The sequence below is a fragment of the Mauremys mutica genome, chromosome 4, assembly GCF_020497125.1.
Source record: "Mauremys mutica isolate MM-2020 ecotype Southern chromosome 4, ASM2049712v1, whole genome shotgun sequence".
Taxonomy (NCBI): domain Eukaryota; kingdom Metazoa; phylum Chordata; order Testudines; family Geoemydidae; genus Mauremys; species Mauremys mutica.
This window is the reverse complement of record NC_059075.1, coordinates 131366772-131380636: the sequence shown is the minus strand read 5'-3', so window position 1 is coordinate 131380636 and position 13865 is coordinate 131366772. Positions and strand designations below refer to the sequence as shown.

Here is a 13865-nt window from a genome sequence, read left to right as displayed (position 1 = left end):
ACATCTCCTGATATCACTGCAACGACTTCACACCCTTTCTGGAAAGCCGCACTCTTTCTAGCACTGCTGCTAAGATTGATTTAGTTCCATGATTCTTGAGATGTCGCTTGTATCATTGTATGAGTTCCTGTTATTGCCACTAGGTTGCATGGGTAATAAATTGGATTCACACCACCATTCTGTAATGGCATCTGCTGGAAATCTCTTTATACCTAGGTGATGGCAACTGCTACTAATGATGCTTGCCATTCATTTGTTATTCACAGTGGTCCTTACAGGCCTCTTGAAACTGGCTAGTGAGTCAGACTAAGGCAGGAAGCCCTGAGGCAAAGCAGGAAGGGCAGATGGCTGGGACCAGCACCATTGAAAGAGAGTCTACCATCCATTGCTACTGCTGTTACCACTTGGGTTAGAGAGAAGTGTCCAGGCTACTGGAGAACAGCTTATTTCAAAGCACCGGGACCTTGTCTGTACAACAAATTTTAGTCGATGCAAGTTATGTTGTACAGCCGCTGAAGCTTATATATTGCTCGTGTGCATGCGTACTCTCCGGAAGTGCTTGCATCAGTCTAAAGTGGTGCCCCACAAAGTGCCAAGTGCTACCATTCAGTGCAATGCCCTTTGGAACCCTTTGGCAGTGTTTTGTGGGATAGTAACAATTCGTCCAGGGATTTCTGAGAGTTAGAGGTCAAGTTCCGCCAGCGGGCCCGGCCGATCAGCACCTCCCCCTGCCACCCACCACAATCAGCTGTTTCGCAGCATGCAGGAGGCTCTGGCGGGCAGGGGAGAGGAGCGAGGATGCATTGTGCTCGGTGGAGGGGGCAGAATGGGGCGGGAAGAGATGGGGCTGGGGTGGAGCAGGGGAGGGAAGAGGTGGAGTGGGGCCTTGGGGGGAAGGGGTGGAGTGGGGGCAGGGCCTGGGGCAGAGCCAGGGGTCGAGCAGCCCCCGGCACTTTGGAAAGTCAGTGCCTGTGCTCAGCACTACTCTCATGAATTTTGCAAATACAAGATGCATGGCTCTCCTGTATTTGCAGACTTTCAGGAAGTACTGCGACAACTGGGGTCAAAATGAGGATGTCAGTGTCTTCAAGGCGAGTTTGTTGAGGGACATGGTGAAAAAGAATTCCAGGTTGCTGGTGGTGTCTATGGAGCAGCTGAAGACGGTGGAGCGCTGATTCTGGGCCCAAGAAGAAACACTGACTGGTGGGATTGCATCATAATGCAAGTTTGGAATGACAAGCAGTGGATGCAGATCTTTTGGATGCAAAAGGATCTTTTGGATCTGTGTGCCAAGCTTGCTCCGCTCTCAGGCCTGATGACACCACTGTTATTGCAGCTGTCATTCTGAAGTAGTGAATGGAGGTTGCAGTCTGGAAGCTTGCAACGCTGCATTGCTACAGGTCAGTCGGAAATCATTTTGGAGTTGGAAAATCCATAGTGGGGGCCTCTTGTCATGCAAGTGTGTAGGGCCATTAATCTCTCATGCTAGGTAGGACTGTGATTCTCAGCCATGTGTAAGAAATTGTGGCTGGATTTGCAGCAGTAGGGTTCCTGCACTGCAGTGGGCCCATAGGTGGAATATTTTGGCACCATTCCACCTTGCTACTGAGTAAGTCAACAGACAGGGATCCTTTTCCATGGTTGTGCAGCACCATTGGATCAACAGGGATGCTTCGCTGATGTCAATGTGGGGTGGTCAGGGAAGGTGCATGATGCTTGTTTTTTAAGAACACAGGACTCTTCAGAAAACTGTGTGCAGGGACATTCTTTCCCCCTGGTGATGTGGAAATGCCAATAGTTATTCTGGGGAACCCAGTCTGCCCCTTGTTCCCCTAACTCTTGAAGCCAGACGCTGGCCATCTGGACGGTGCCAAGGAAAGATTTGACTACCAGCTCCATTGGTGCAGAATGATTGTGGAATGTGCTTTAGGGAGATTGGGGGAATGCTCAAGACACATCCACTATTAGATTTACAATCGCAGTGGAGTGGGAAAGAAGTTTTCAAACTCCCTTCTCTTATTCCCATAAATACTTTTAATAAAATAAGATGTTTATTGACAATTTAGCGTTGGAATGATTCGATACAGCACTGCTCTCCAGCTGGTGAGTACAGCCTGGCAGGGAGAAGTGGGGGGTGGATTTTCAGTTGCATGAAGCTATAAAATTTCAGCCTCTTTGCCCTGGATATGAGTATAGAGCAATGGCATATTGCCATATATTGGCCGTATTTTTCACAGGCAGTAGTGACTTTTGGCGGATCTCTCACTCCTGAGGGTCACAAAGGCACAGAGCCCCCAGCTGCTCATGGTGTCTCAAAGTCACAGGGCCCGTTATGTCTCTAGCCTGTTTGTGATGAGGTCGGCTGGCACCATCGCAGCAGAGTAGCATGGGAAAGTATCCTAGCATGAAGGAAGAAATAAGGCTCCCATCTCTAGAAATCTTCAGGAAAGGATTGTGGAGTATCTCCATGAAAGTTTCATCGAAGATCTCTCAGGACGATAATAGGGGCTTCCCTCTGCATAAACAAGGTGCTGCACACACCTGCCCCCTGCCTAGCCCAACAATGGAATGAAAACCAGGGGCTGACTCTACCTCTGTTTGTTCTGCCTCTACCTGAGCACAGAACACCAAATCGCTGTGCACTGCGTAATCAGACTGCCAGAGTACTGTTCAAGAATTTGGTCTGAATTTACTTCCTTACTTTATTTTCACACAGTATATCAACAAAGCAGTGAAAAGTCAATACCCTTGTCTTGTACCCTTGTGGATGGGCGCCATCTTTAAATGACAGGGGGTCGAGAGAGAGGAAGAGTCATCTGCACTTGTCTGGCGGGACTTCCAAGACTCCTGTGGAGTTTCAATGGGTCCTGGCCCATGGCCTGGTTGGAGTGTTCCACCACATTGCCCCTCTTCCTCCTCTGCACTGTTCATAGTAGGGATTTCCGTCCTGGGCTCCTCCAAGGTGTCCACAGTGGTCTGAGAGGTGCTGTTGGGGTCACCTCCACGTGTGACATGCAGTTTCTTGTAAAAGTAGCAGGTTTCTTGTTGCGCTCACCCCACACCTTGTGGTATCCCTTCACTTCCATGCAGCACTGCTGCTACTGCTCCCTATTTGCCTGAATTCTCTACGCTCACAGATGTCCATGTTTCTTTGGTTGGTGCATAGCTGTGCTTGTCCCACGGGCCTAGGAGATCTAATATATCTTGCCTGCTCCAGGCAGGAGTGCATCTAGTTCTCTGTTTGTGCATGCAGCCATGGCTAGTTGAATGCAAAGAAAGGTGAGCTGCTAGGTGTGTGTGCAAAGGTAGGCAACCAGGAAAGGGTATTTCCAAAACCGGTGTGGTTTTTAAAGATGGTGGTGGGGGTTGGGGGTGGGAGGAGCTTCTGGATTCTGTGACCCCTGGGCAGTGGAATTTAAAATTGTGAGCAAACTATCAGTGTTGCAGTAAATGAGGCATTGTGGGACAGCTTCTGGAGGATTGTTAGAGTCAAACACAGATCATGCAGTGTCTACACTTGCACTGTGTTGACCGAAGTAGGTAGACGTGGCTCTGCACTGTTCGAGGGGGTAGTTTCACTATGTTGCCATAATGGGACAATTACATCAGCCCGAGGCAAATCTGCATAGACATATGCCTAAATAAGTTGATGCAAGGCAACTTATGTTGACCTAACTTTGTAGTGCAGACCAGGGCTGAGACTTGGTGAGGGGCATAACTGTGAAAGCCATTGATCCTAGAAGCTGGAGATGGAAAAGACCCACTAATCTTGGCTCTATTGAACTCCATGGGAGTTGTGCCATTGACTTCAGTGGAGACAGGATATCACCCTACATTTCCTAGGCCCTGATCCTGCAGTGGTGAGCTGTGCGTGGACAGACCTCTTGCTCTACAAAGAGCCGCTTTGAAGTCTATGGGTCCATGACAGATCCTGGAACCTCCATGCAGAGATCATCACAGGATTGTGGTCCTAGTCCATCCACTTCAGCCAGTGCAGGGTTGAAACCAATGCAAAGACTCCCATTGACTTTAAAAGGAGATGGATCAGTCCCTGTATGTTTGTTTTCCCACCAGCACGTTGTCCAGTCCAGTTCTAAATGACTTGGAGAATGAGGTTTCCATCCCTTCCCTTGGGGACAGTCTTCTATAGTCTAATACTTCTTACCCTTTGTGCTTTCACTGCTATTCAGTTTGCACCTCCGGTTTCCTAATCTCCTAGTTATAACCACTTTGTACCATCCTAGCCAGTTCCTCTCCCTCCTTGGTATTCACATCCTTTCAATACACGTAACACGGCTAGGGGACAAAATCATAAATGCAAAACAAGACTTGGCAACAATTCAGTAGCATCTTCCAAAGCCAGATTGGTTTTTTTGGTGTAAGCAAATAGATGTTATTCTAACGTCAGTATTACTGAATACCAGAGAGCTGGCTGGGAGTTTCAGAAGTACCTATCGATTTTGGCTGTGACGTTCGAAAAAGGCCTGATTTCCAGAGGGCAGGTCACTCGGCACTTTCTGAAAACAGGGTCCCTCTGCGATGTTTCAGACATCCCAAAAAAACAAAGGCATTGAAAATCACCGGTCCCCTTTAAAAATCTCGGCCTACTGCTCTTTCAGCATTTCATCAACTGAAAGCCTGTTTATAAAGAGACAGGGCTGTGCTACAACCCTAGGTCCAAACAGCTCTGATCTGAGAGGCAGTGTAGGCCAGGTTCTGTCTATAGCTGGGTTGATTTCCACCCCCCATGCCTCACTTCACTTAGCCTTAAAATGGAGAGAACAAAACCTTCCTGTAGAAGCAGCAAAGAATCCTGTGGCACCTTATAGACTAACAAAACCTTCCTGCTTTTTTGAAGAGCTTGGAGATCTACAGATGGGAAGCACAAAACACAAACACACGATCTTTAGCTGGGGTAAATTGTCATTGTGATGCATGGAACTATGAGCACATGAGACTCTGCCCAAAGTATCTGGGGAAATTCAGATCAGTACCCCAGCTGTCTAGCTTAGGCCTACCCCTAAAGAACAAGATTTCAAAATATTTTGTTTCCTTACAAAACCATAGTTTGCTTACAGGGTTTGTCACTCAAGCCCACAAAAGCGCCAATTCTGTTTAAGCAGCTCTACTTTGAGGATGGTGACTCTGCCTTGTGTTTCCTTTAAAGCCAAAACAACAAAATGAGATAGGGTTTCGCTGGAGTGTCGGATTTCTGAATCGGAGTCTTATGTGAGGCAAACACTTTCTAATCCTTACCTTTGTGACAGAGACAAGCAGACACCTGCCACGTCTAGGACAATCTGAGACAGGACATACCACAAGTTCTTATTGCCTGAGAAAAAGAAATACTAACTTAGACTGATTGAAGTAGACGTGAGGTGAGTGGCTGATTGGTTTTAATTTTATTTATTGTGTTTAAGTGTGGGCTAATTGTGTCTACCACGTGAAAGAAACTTAACTGATCCTAACACATACATACAAATAAGAGTGGTATTAAAAGTAGTCTTTTTGAAATAGCACACAAGGTTTAAGAAAAAGTTTAAAAGTTTCTCATTGGGCTAAATAAAAATGGTACCTTGACCCACTTTTATGTTAAGTTTCACTGATTCAACATTTTATAATGCTGTTGAGATGGATGCCAATATAAGAACATAGATAGATTGGTGTGATGGGGTGATGCCTTTTAAACATATTTTGTAACACCAGTCCTTTCTTTTCCCATGATATAAATGATCCTGTGATTACTGATTGTTTCTAATACTTGACAAGTCTTTGGATCATTGGATCTTACAGTATATTTTGTTGACTCCTGCTCAAAACAGAATGAAATAAGTGAAATGTATTTTCATTTTATGTAGCCTTTTAGAAAGGTTTGGGGTAAAAATATTTATGAATATATCACTGAAAGCCACTAACGTCTTGCACTGAAGTGTGATCTCCTAAAACATGGGGCGTTTCTGAGTGGGGTTTAGTAAAAGTGAAGCTAGTGAGATGTAGAACAATATGATTCTATTCTCACTCCTAGCAGTCAATGGAGTCTCTCAGATGAGGTCGTGGGAGTTATTTTGCATTTACACTGGCGTAGAGAGCGGAATGTGGGACATGGGACATTCGTGGGAATACTGGGACAAATCAATCCTTGATGTAACTCCAGTGAAGGCAATGGAATAATTCCAGGGATTAATTTTGCCAGTTGCAGAGAATAGTCTACAAGGGGTCACCCATCTAGTCTTTCCTGCCTTACCCATGGGTCTGTATTGGAAAGCCTAAAAATGGAATATACAATGAAATGGTAAGGGTAGTATTTGCACCAATATTTCCATCAGCCAGGTTTGAAGCTAAGGGGCGTTCAGTCCGAGCACTAACTAGAATGTCAAGATTTTTCATGCTGGTGTGTGAATGGCAGCCAGAGGCAGCTGCAGTCAAGGGCATCCTTGACCATCTGAGTAGTAATGAAAAGCTCATTCAGAGCAAAGAAGATTCAGGGGCACTGGTGGGTGGGAGGGATTAGTAATGGACTAGAGAGACTTCAATGCTCGGTCGCGCAGCCCAAGCAAGCAGTGACCCGAACTCATTACCATCTGAAGGGCTGTTTGGTCTCGTATGTGAAACAAATTGTGTCCACATTGCAAATTCCACTATGAATCAACTTTGCCATCCCGCTAGGACCTAAGAGAACTGACTGAGTGAGGCCATGAATACTGAACTACCATCCACTCCTAAATTAGTCCCACTTTGCAGGGTTGAGGCAAAAATTATTATTATTAATTATTATAATCACCAGGAAAAGCCTGCTGGGGAACACATTCCTGTTAACTATACTGACTTGGTAAGATGTGAGACATGAGACACAACCACACTAATTTTTTTTTCTCCCCCATTAAAAAATTAATTGGAAATGAATATTTTGTTATTTCCAGCTGTTTTTTTCCCCTTCAAACATGTTCATGTTTTCAGCAGTAAACTGAAAACCCAAAAGCCAAACATTTTTCCGTTTTGGCAACTGAAAATTGAAATGTTTCTGTTTTCGGCTGCCAAAAATGAAAGATTTTTGGCGTCTTGGTTTTCCATTTTTCAACAAATCCCCCTCCCAAAATGTTGCTGAAAGCAGAATTTTGTGTGTGTGGGAACTTCTGTTTGATCAAAAAAACAAAACATTTTTCATTGAATAAAATGTTTTGATGGAAAATTTTTGATCAGCACGGCTCACTTCCTCTAATATACAATTGGTGAAAAGATCCAGCTTCAATAAGAGAAAATTTCAGCTGCATCAAAACAAAACAGAAAACTTCCTAATACCCCACTTCAGTCAGGTCAGGAGTAACAGCTCAACATATCCAAAAAGAATTACTTAAAACTCCTGCTTTGTTAATAGCAGTTGAGTTGTAAGCATTTGAGTTTCTGCCAGGGCGCATTGTTTTTCATTGCGTATGGAAGATCTCTGGAAGAAGTGTTGACAAGAAGAGACTTCTCAGTTGTCATTTAATTACCTTAAGGGAGACAAATGTGCCATTTAGTGTGTGTGCTGGGGGAAAAACAACGCTCTCTCTTTAATTTCAGAAAGTTTTGACTGTAACAGGAATAAAATCACCCAGGTTTGGCTGCTATAAAACCTTGCAGACAAGCTCTTAGTGGCATCACCTTGAATTGTATAAGGTAACAAGACTGTGTATCTGCTTTCAAAGGTCACAGAGAGTCGATTGGGAATCAGTGCTCAGGAGCAAAATTCAGAGCCGGGACGCACACAAACAGCTCCTGGGGTCAGGGATACCAGTGGACAATGTGTATGGGGAGAGAATTTTGCCCTATGTGGGATGTCACAGGGTTTACTACTCACCGCTGTGGCATCTCCTTGTGGTGTTGTCTGGGGTGCGGTTCTCAACCTTTTTCTTTCTGAGACCCCAAAACATGCTATAAAAATTCCACGGCCCACCTGTGCCACAACAACTTGTTTTCTGCATATAAAAGCCAGGGCCACCATTAGGGGGTAGCAAGCAGGGCAGTTGCCCAGGGCCCCACGTCACAAGGTGCCCCATGAAGCTAAGTTGCTCAGGCTTCTGCTTCAGCCCCGGGTGGCAGGGCTCAAGGCCCTGGGCTTCAGCCCCGCACAGAAGGGCTTTGGCTTTCTACCCTGGGCCCCAGCGAGTCTAACACGGGTCTTGCTTGGCAGACCCCTGAAATCTGCTCATGGCCCCCCCAGGGGACCCTGGACCCTGGTTGAGAACCACTAGTCTGGGGATTAGCTCTTAGCCAGTCTGACACCTCTTCCTTTGGTTTCTTGTTCTGTGGTCCCACTCTCTCTGGAGTCAGGTAGCTTCTTCTGCATAAGTCAGGGGGCTCCCTCTTCGTGACTTGCCCTCCAGCCAGCTCGCTACAATTTTCCCCTTCTGCGCTATCCAAGTCTCTAACTGTCTCAGGCAGTCTTCCAGGGCACTGCCCAGACTATGCCACTTTCCCAGTGGCTGGCAGGTGAACCCAGGCTTGCCCTGTACTCCTGGTTCCATCCCAAGGACCTTATGCCTCAGCAACCATAGTCTACCCAATCCCAAACCTGTTGCTATTTCCCTGGGCAGCTTCCTACCTTTCTTCTCTAGCTCTGGCTCTGCTCTGGGTTACTATTGGGCCTTCTGCTACTCCCTGGGGCTATGTCACCCTTCTCAGGCCTCCCTATAGTCCAAGGCAGGATCCTAGGGCACAATTTCCCCCTAGATGACCTCCTGGTCTCTTGCCAACTCCCCTCTTCTCTAGGGAATGATTGCAGAGTTCCCTACTGCAGCCCCTTCTTGTGCTCCACCTCCAGCTGAGACTGCCCCTGCCCAGCTGGGTTTCATCATCAATTAGAACTTATCAGCCCTGCCTCTCCTCCAGGTGCAGCCTGTCACAGGGTTAATTGGCCCTTTTTGCTGACTCAGGACTTGTGTGGGATAAACATGCCCCCATGTGGGTGGGGTATAAGGAATAACTTCTTCATTGGGGGTTGGATTTTTTCAAAGAGCTCAGCTCCCATTTAGGTACCTAAAATAAGAGTGAAGTTTTCCATTGCGCTTATTATCCAGCAGGTCCCATTGTGACACCCAAAACACCGGGGAAACTCAGCCCCTAGGTGGGAGTGGAGAAAATGTGGAAACCTAGCCCTGTATGTAAATGTTGGTGGGGGTGATTTGAGCACAAAGACCCTGCATGGAACAAAACAGGCCAGGTTCGCTCACTGGGATGAATTTCAGGGCAAGAGACTGGCCTGGAGCAGCTCTCCTGGGCAGCAATGGGAATCAGGTCTTGGAGGGAGGGTGGTGAATGGCCCTTACTGTTCAACTTTGAAATGTCATAACACTTCACCACACTCGGAGATGAGTAAATCGCCCAGCAATGCAGTTTCCCTTCAAGGAAAATGCTTCTGTTTGTCCTTTGCTTGTGAGCTTTAGTGTATCTGGGACAGAGTGGGTTGGGAATGGGCTGAGAGCCTATTGCTTGCCAATGCTAGAAAAAAAAGAAAAGTAGTCTGCACTCCCTCGTTAATGAAAGAACCGGCATCCAAAGCAGGTCACAGATTTAGGGCCCAATCCTGAACCTGAAACTCAGAACAAACTTCCACTGAAACCAATATGAGTTTTGGCTGAGTAAGAAGTGAAGGATCAGGCCCTTGAAGGAGATATGTAACTAGGACCGGGTATCCTAGTTCAGCTGGAATAAGAACCAGGTCAAATAACAGCCCAGAGAGGACATTTTCTGACCTCGCAGCAGATTCACCTGGCTGTGATGTGGCCATGGTGGCATGTAGAATGAACTTCCATCTTGAATGGTCCCTTGCAAGTCATCTTCCTTCTGCAAAAGTTAGTATGGGACCATTTAGGCCCCTGCCCCAAGGATCTTACAATCTGATTAGACACAACAGACAATGGGAGAAATATTATCCCCATTCAGGTTGGGAGACTGAGGCCTAGAGAAATTAAAGGTGGGGTTTTTACAGGGCCTGGTAAAGCTCCCACTGATTTCCACAGGGACAGAATTAAGCCAACACTGATCACTTTTGAAAATCCTGGGCTAAGTGACTTGCCAAAGCTCTTGCAAGAAGGCAATGGCAGAACCAAGACTTGAACTCAGGTATCACGAGTCCTATTCTGATGCTTTAACCATCAGCCCAGCTGTCATAAACTAAGGAAAGGGAGCAGACAGTGGTGAGCTGCAGCCGGTTCCCACTGGTTCGCGGGAACCGGTTGTTAAATTTAGAAGCCCGTTTAGAACCGGTTGTCCCGCGAGGGACAACTAGTTCCAAAAGGGCTTTTAAATTTAACAAAAGCTCTAGCAGCTCTCTACCCTTCCCCTGGCCCCAGCTCACCTCACTCTGCCTCTGCCTCCTCTTCTGAACGCTCCTCTGGCTTCTCCTCCCCCTCCCCAGCTTCTCGCGAATCAGCTGTTTGCACGGGAAGCCTGGGAGGGCTGAGAAGGAAGCAGCAGCTTCCACCAGGTGAGCTGGGGCTGGGAGGCGGGGGCGCCAGCGGGAGGAGGACTCCAGGCGCTGCGCCGCCCGGTGAGGTCGCGGCCGGACCCGGGGGCCAGCCGCAACCTCGCCGGGCAGTGCAGCGCAGCTCCTGCCCGGGCCCCGGGTCCAGCCCCGACCTCGGCCGGGCGGCTCCGGTCCCAGCCTCAGCCCGGCCCGGCCCCCACCTCCAGGCAGCACGGTAAGGGAGCAGGGAGGGGGTGTTGGATAGAGGGCAGGGGGCGTGAATTAGTGTTGGAGCGGTCAGAGGGCAGGGAACAGGGGGATTGAACTGGGGCAAGGGTCCCGGGGGGCACTCAGGAAGGAGCAGGGGTTGGATGGGGTGGTGGAGGGCAGTTAGGGGCAGGGATTCCAGGGACAGGGGACAGAGAGAAGGGGTGGTTGGATGGGGTGGCAGGGGGCAGTCAGGGGACAGGGAAGGGGAGTGGATAGGGCAGGGGTCCCGGGGGGGGCTGTCAAGGAACATGGGGGGTTGGATGGGGCAGGAGTCCCCGGGGGGGGGCATGATCCCCTTGTGGGGTGAGGAGGAGGGAACCGGTTGTTAATATTTTGGCAGCTCATCACTGGGAGCAGAGGAAGTGTTCACAGCGTCTGCCTGTGTTGTACCTGTTGTGGGATGAATACGGGAATCTCTGTTTTCAAAACTATCAATCCAGCACCATTTGCAGGGATATCCACTTAAAGAGTAAACAGGAATTAATAACGAGATAGACATAATAACGAATACTAGTTCAATGTGCAACACATATATGAAACCAGTTTTCTGAGAATTGCCAAATTATTACATGGAGCATGATTTATGCGCGGTCACTAATCTATTGTGTTCAGCATTTTGGAACAGTATAAGAGTAGGTCTGCTCTGAAGGGTGCTACAAACAATGTTTATTATAGAACCATGGAAATGTAAGGCTGGTAGAGACCTCCAGGGGGCCATCCCCCCACGCTGAGACGGGAGTCTGTAAACCTAGACCATCCCTAACAAGTGTTTGTCTAACCAGTTCTTAAAAACCTCCAGTGATGGGGATTGCACTGTGTGTGTGTGAGACGCTTCTTATCAGACACTGTGTGAATCATCCAGATTGTCAGAGATGCTAACAAAGGAACATCTAAGGAACAGGCAGAACAAGCTGGAACAATCCTGCTGGGCTCGCATATTAGATGAATCAATTCCCCTCTGTTTCAAGGGAGCGTACCACTCTTTTTACTCTCTGTGCCACACAGCAATGTGACAGAAAGGGCTGAGGGCATGTGGCTACTTCTGTGCAGCACCTCACAGCAGAAAGCCCAGGGAGAAAGCTTTTAGATATAAATGCGGATGTACAGAAGGCTGAGCAGGGCTGCCCAGAGGATTCCGGGGGCCCAGGGTCTTTGGCGGCGGGGGGCCCTTCCGTTCCGGGACCCGCCACCAAAGTGCCCCGAAGACCCGCGGCGGGGACCCCCCCGCCGCCGAATTACCGCCAAAGCCGGACCCGCCGCCGAAGTGCAGCCTGGTCTTCGGCGGTGATTCGGCAGAGGGGGGCCCCTGCCGCGGGTCTTCAGGGCACTTCGGCGGCGGGTCCCGGAAGGGAAGGGCCCCCCGCTGCCGAATTACCGCTGAAGACCGAGCTGAACTTCGGCGGCGGGTCCCGCTCCGTCTTCGGCGGTAATTCGCCGGCGGCGGGTCCTTCCGCCCCGGAGCGGAAGAACCCCCCGCCGGTGAAGACCGGGAGCAGAAGAAGCTCCTGCGCCCGGCCCCGCAAGAGTTTTCCGGGCCCCCCGGAGGGAGTGAGGGACCCCGCTCCAGGGGCCCCGAAAAACTCTCCTGGGGGCCCCTGTGGGGCTCGGGGCCCGGGGCAAATTGCCCCTCTTGCCCCCCCCCCTCTGGGCGGCCCTGAGGCTGAGAAGGATTGAGGCAAGAAGACCACAATGGACGGCCACTGCAGGAAGATGCCTTAGCGAGGGCCCGATTCACCACTGCCGTCTGCCTTGCGTCCTCATTTACACCAGTGCCAAGTGTGTGTAAAATGGTACCATTCTGATCAGGAAGAGTTTCACACTCCCTCTGCACGGCTACAAATGATGACATAATGTGGGTGGGGGATGGGCCCATCTGTGCCTGAGCTGGAAGGATGCTTCTCTCTCTGGTTTTGTCTATGCTGCAGCCAGGGGGTGATCACAGTCAGCTGACATGGTCTAGAACAGTGGTGGGCAACCTGCGGCCCGCGGGCCACGAGACAGTTTGTTTACATTGACCATCCGCAGGCACAGCCGCCCGCAGCGCCCAGTGGCCGCTGTTAGCCATTCCTGGCCAGTGGGAGCTGTGGGAGGCGGCGGACAGGACGTCCCTGCAGCCCACGCCGCTTAGCTCCATTGAAGTCAATGGAGCTATGCTGATTTTTATGCCAGTTGAAGGTTGGGTCCATTATTCTCTCATGGTGATGAGAATTCTGTGCTGCTGCTGGATTCAGATGAGATATAAAACCTAAGTCCCGATCACATACGTGCATTAAAGATTTCACGGCACTTTTTGCAAAAATAGATGTTAACATTGGTATCATGGCCAAATCCCACTCTAATTCCTTTCTGCCTTCTTATAGTTTCAGGTGAACATCATGTTCTTTTTTTACTTTCTGTCCTAAACTATTGTGAAGGTTTGATAGTGAACAGCACCCGCATTCCACCCAAGAGGCGGCTGCATTTCAGTTGGGGGAAGTCAGGGGTGCTGGAACAATTTTTATAGTGACGGTGCTGAGTATCATTGAATCATAATGGAAACTACTTCAAGCCAGGGGGTGCAGCAGCACCCCTAGTTCCATCACTTATAAAGTAAATCATAGATCTAGGTATCCAATAGAGACAAGCCAGAGACACACAGCTGAGATCTGGATTTGGCGCCAGTTCTTCAAAGTATGAGGTAGGTTTGGCTCTGGTGTTCTGGTCTGTGCCTACCTGTAATATTTATATTGTCATAGCACTTTAGTGCAATCAGGAAAGACTCCCACTGACTTCAGTGGGCTTCAGATCAGGCCCTTTATTATTGTCATCTTACATCTTAATTGTTCTTTTCATCCACGGTGATCAAAGCACTTTACAAGCTATAATCTATCTACCTATCTACTCTGTCGTTTTTAAAGTATTTTAAATATTCTGGAAATAACAATAGTAATAATTAATAATAATCTGCATTTATTAACCTGGGGAGGGAGGGAACCTGACCATCATAGCTCATGGGCCTCAGTCAGGAAAACCATCCTTTGTTGTTGAGGCACTTAAGCATGCTTAAAGTTAAGCACGTGCTTAGGTCTCTTCCTGAATCGGAACCTAATGGCCTAATCCAAAACTCTTTGAAGTCAATGGAAAGGGTCTCGGGCCCAGATCTTCAAAGCTA

General features: G+C 48.5%; 1 protein-coding gene across 7 annotated transcripts in view; it reads left to right on the top strand.

Moving 5' to 3' along the window:
- KCNA10 (potassium voltage-gated channel subfamily A member 10) overlaps positions 1–13865 on the top strand; it is a 49810-nt gene that overhangs the window by 16034 nt on the left and 19911 nt on the right. For 2 of the 7 annotated variants that reach the window (XM_045014927.1, XM_045014931.1), the window contains one exon: positions 5268–5378. The exons of the other annotated variants lie outside the window; for them this stretch is intronic. The gene's annotated coding sequence lies outside the window, so the exon portion shown is untranslated. The remainder of the gene's footprint in view (positions 1–5267; positions 5379–13865) is intronic. 7 annotated transcript variants of the gene reach the window in all.